The sequence below is a fragment of the Vipera berus genome (genome assembly GCF_964194415.1).
Source record: "Vipera berus genome assembly, chromosome: Z".
Taxonomy (NCBI): Eukaryota; Metazoa; Chordata; class Lepidosauria; order Squamata; family Viperidae; genus Vipera; species Vipera berus.
In genome coordinates this window covers 2,864,301-2,869,300 of record NC_138205.1, presented here as the reverse complement: position 1 = coordinate 2,869,300, position 5,000 = coordinate 2,864,301, and positions in this window count along the sequence as shown.

Below are 5,000 nucleotides of genomic sequence, written 5' to 3'. Positions count from 1 at the left end.
CTGGACTAGATGACCTCCGAGGTCCCTTCCAGCTCTGTGATTCTGTGCAAATGTTTTGCACATCCTTGCAACTCGCTTCTAGATTTAAGACTTATTTTCACAAGGATGCCTTTGCTCTCTGAAACTTAATTCTTTACTCCTCCGTGGAGTGAGTGGGTCTTGTTCCTTTGGGGGGTTAAAACTGCAGAGTGAAGCCTCACCATTCCAAGGCAGTATATCTGAAATTCCTCTCTGTGAATAGGAGGAGATGGCCAAGGGGAGACGGTTGCTCAGCCTTGCTTGAGAGTCATCCTTGAGGTTCCCTCCTTCCTCCCTCCCTTCGCTCCTTCCTTCTTTTGCTCCTTCCTTCACTCCCTCTCTCCCTTCCTTCCTACCCTTCCCTTCTTCTCTTCCTTCCCTCCCTCCCTTTGCTCCTTCCTTCTTCCCTCCTTCCTTCTCTTCCTTTGCTCCTTCCTTCCTTTGCTTCTTCCTTCCTTCACTCCCTTGCTCTCTTCTCTCCTACCCTTCACTTTCCTTCTTTACTTCCTTCTTTCCTTCCTTACTTCCTTCCTTCCATTCCTCCCTCTCTTCTTTCCTACCTTTCACTTTCCTTCCCTTCTTCCCTCCCTCCCTCCCTCCCTCCCTTCCTTCCTTCCATTCCTCCCTCTCTTCTTTCCTACCTTTCACTTTCCTTCTTCCCTTCTTCCCTCCCTCCTTCCTTCCTTCCTTCCTTCCTTCCTTCCTTCCAACCTTTATTGTCTGAGAGGTTTCTTAAACAAATCAATGTCCATTTTCCCACCTACAGAACAATTGATTTATTTAATTTGTCTATTATTTATTACGATACTTCCAGGTCTCCTTCAAACGCGCTGTTCTACGTGTGTGTGTGTGTGTGTGTGTGTGTGTTTGTGTGTGTGTGTGTGGGTGGTGTGTGTCACGCAATTCAGAAAAACCTGGAGTGTGGAGTATCCCTTTTCAGGATAGTCTATTATTGAATGCCTACGGGAGAAGGGCGGTATATAAATCGAATAAGTAAATCGAATAAATAAACCATCAGCGCCAACGCCCCAAGTTTAATCCAAGGAGACGGTCGCTTTTGTAGAGCCTCCCGCTTCCAGGATAGTCTACCTCTGAACGTGAAACCGTGGCACAGCAGCGCAGGGGAGAGCCCCGATTCTCTGCGGGGAGCGGAGGGGGGGATATGATTCTCCAAGGGGGCTGGATTACTTTCTCTTCCTTCTGTCCACCCCACCCCACCCCACCCCCAACCTGGGCACCCCTATCTTTACCGTGGGAATCGCAGCCGGGATTAGCTCTTCAAAAGTCTCCGCATTGGCATTTCCCGCCTTTTGTCCCTGGAGGGTTGAACATCTGTCTGCGCCCCCCCCACCTCCCCATTTTGTCTCCAGCAGCCTATAAACTCCAAGAAGGGTGTTGGTGTGTTAAAGCACACAACTGCACACCTTCGCTTCTTCCCAAGAGGGAAAGCGAGGAAAGGCACACCCCGGGCTGGCCAAGAAGGCCGAATTTGACACAACTACTGCTCCTTCCCAGCCAAATAAATAAATAAATAAAGGTTTCCCCCCCCCCCCCACACACACACACAACTCCCCACAGCCTTTGCAAGGTTTTGCAAAGGCCCGTTGTGAAGCAAGTCAGTTGTGAAGGGTTGTTTTTTTTTGACCCGTCTTAGGAGGCTCCTTGCCACCCTTGTTTCTCTGCGGTTGTGACGTTAGTCAGAAAGCAAAGTTTATGGAAACCTTCGGTTTCCTAACATTATTCCTTTTTGCACCTCCCTCCCTCCCTCCCTCCTCCTTTTCTCTAAACTTTTTTCCTTCCTTCTTTTCTTCCTTTCTTCCTTCCTCCCTTTTTCCCTGCCTCCCTTCCTCCAATTTTCTGCTTCTTTCCTTCCTTAATCCCTCCCTTCCTCTCTCCTTCTCATTCCCATCTCCTTCCTTCCTTCCTTCCTTCCTTCCTTCCTTCCTTCCTTCCTTCCTTCCTTCCTTCTTTCTTTCTTCCCTTCCTTCCTCCCTCCTTCTCATTCCCATCTCTTTACTTCCTTCCTTAATCCCTCCCTTCCTCTCTTCTTCTCATTCCCATCTCCTTCCTTCCTTCCTTCCTTCCTTCCTTCCTTCCTTCCTTCCTTCCTTCCTTCCTTCCTCCTTCTCATTCCCATCTCCTTCCTTCCTTCCTTCCTTCCTTCCTTCCTTCCTTCCTTCCTTCCTTCCTTCCTTTCCTTCCTTCCTTCCTTCCTTCCTTCCTTCCTTCCTTCCTTCCTTCCTTCCTTCCTTCCTCCCTCCTTCTCATTTCCTTCCTTCCTTCCTTCTCCTTCCCTCTCCTTCCCATTTCCTTCCTTCCTTCCTTTCTTCCTCTCTCCTCATTCCCATCTCCTTACTTCCTCCCTCCCTCCCTTCCTCCCCCCTCCCTTCCTCTCTCCTTCTCCTTCCTTCCTTCCTTCCTTCCTTCCTTCCTTCCTTCCTTCCTTCCTTCCCTCCTTCCCTCCCATCTTTCTTCATTTCCTTCTTCCTTCTTTCCCTCCCTCCCTCCCAAGGGGCTTCTGGGATGAAGGGAGCTGCCCGCCCTTTAAAGGAACCCCCCCACTCCTTAATCCACTTTTGAAACGTAGCTCCGTCTCCTCAAGGGCAGATTTCGGCCTCCAGCCCTGCTCGGCCATCCGTGACCCAGCCGGTGCCCTTTTTAGGATCGCTGGACCCTAAAATTGCCCGGAAAGCAAGCCAGAAATTCATCAGGTTTGGAAGGGAAACAGGGGGGGGGGCACCAGGCAGAAAGTTCTCTGCACACCATCAGGTTGTGCCAACAAAAGCTGCATCTGCTGCATTTCGGCCTGCGAGGCAGGAGACCAAAGGCAACAGGCATCCAGCAAGGCCCCCCCCCAAAAACAAGACTGTTTAGGAAGTCTTGAAATTCAGGAGAGAGAAAGGGAGAGGAAGAGAGAGAGAGAGAAAGGGATAGAGAAAGAGAAAGAAAGAAAGAGAGAGAGAAAGAGAGTGTGAGAGGGAGAAAAAGAAAGAGTGAGAGAGAGAACGAGAGAGAAAGAAAGAGAGTGTGAGAAAAAGAAAGAGACACAGAGAGAAAGAAAGAGAGAGAAAGAGTGTGAGAGAGAGAAAAAGAAAGAGTGAGAGAATGAGAGAGAATGAGAGAGAGAGAGAAAGAAAGAGAGAATGAGAGAGAGAGAGAGAAAGAAAGAGAGAGAGTGTGAGAAAAAGAAAGAGACAGAGAGAGAGAGAGAGAGAAAGAAAGAGAGTGTGTGAGAGAAAAAGAAAGAGTGAGAGAGAGAATGAGAGAGAGAGAGAAAGAGAGAGAGTGTGAGAAAAAGAAAGAGACACAGAGAGAAAGAGAGAGAGAGAGAGAAAGAGTGTGAGAGAGAGAAAAAGAAAGAGTGAGAGAGAGAATGAGAGAGAGAAAGAGAGAGAGTGTGAGAAAAAGAAAGAGACACAGAGAGAAAGAGAGAGAGAGAGAGAGAAAGAGTGTGAGAGAGAGAAAAAGAAAGAGTGAGAGAGAGAATGAGAGAGAGAACGAGAGAGAGAGAGAAAGAAAGAAAGAGAGAGTGTGAGAAAAAGAGACACAGAGAGAAAGAAAGAGAGAGAGAGAGAAAGAGAGAGAGTGAGAAAAAGAGACACAGAGAGAAAGAAAGAGAGAGAAAGAAAGAGAGTGTGAGAGAGAGAAAAAGAAAGAGTGAGAGAGAGAATGAGAGAGAGAGAGAAAGAAATAGAGAGTGAGAAAAAGAAAGAGACACAGAGAGAAAGAAAGAAAGAGAGAATGAAAGAGAGTGTGAGAGAGAGAAAAAGAAAGAGTGAGAGAGAGAATGAGAGAGAGAGAGAAAGAAAGAGAGTGTGAGAAAAAGAAAGAGACACAGAGAGAAAGAAAGAGAGAGAGAGAAAGAAAGTGTGAGAGAGAGAAAAAGAAAGAGTGAGAGAGAGAGTGAGAGTGAGAGAGAGAGAGAAGATGGGCAGGGGTCTCTCCCTCCCCTGCCTCCATTAGGCACGTGGACAGGGGGGGTGGGGGGTGGGGGGCGGGGGTCCGTGCTCAATCTGTGCTCGAGTGCCGGGTGTGAAGAAGCTCCACACGCATCAAAGGCTCCCTTTCCAAATGGGACATAAAAAGAGGACGGGAGCGAAGAAGGTGACTTTTTCCCAAGGGAAAAAAAAAAATCTTCCAATTTTGCCCCTTGGAGCATCTGGGAGGAGGGGGGGGGGCTCTGGGTTGCCGCCCGCGTCCCCCCCCAGCACCCGCCGCATTTCAATTTCAAAAGGGGGAACATCATCGCCTTTTTTCTCTGCCGCCTCTGGCTCCTTCCCACAATCTCATTTCCAGGCCTTCTCTGCTCTCTTGAGCACAGGGGGGTCCTCGAGTTACGACCTCACCGGAGCCCCACGTTTACGTCGCTAAGCCAGACATTAGTGAAGCGAGCTTAGCCCCATTTTGCGACCTTTCTTTCTTTCTTTCTTTCTTTCTTTCTTTCTTTCTTTCTTTCTTTCTTTCTTTCTTTCTTTCTTTCTTTCTTTCTTTCTTCTTTTTTCCTGCCACCCTTCTTAAGGGAATTGCTGCGGCGTTAAGTGGGCGACACGGTCGTTCAATGAATCCGGCTTGCCCCCGTTGACTTTGCTTGTCAGGAGGTCGCCAAAGGGGATCGCCTGACCCCCCCCCCCCGGGATGTTGCAGCCACCGTCATAAGTCTGAGTCGAGCCTCTGAATTTCGATCAGATGCTGCGACGGTTGTAAAGGGCTCGCTTTTTCCAAGGACGTCGTCACTTTGAGCCGTCACTAAACGAATCGCTGAGGACTACCTGTAAAAGGTGAAGCCGTAATTGTGGCCACGGAGTAAAAGCCTCTCTCTGCATCTTGCAGGATGGAAAAGGAAAAAGGCAGCCGTCCCCCGAATCCCCCCACAAAAGTCTAAAGGGAAGAGGGCCTCTAGACACGTGCAGAGTGCATTTCCAAATGGAACGGCCACAGGCGCTCTTGCCAAATCAGGGCGGATGGGATTGGATGGTCTAAAA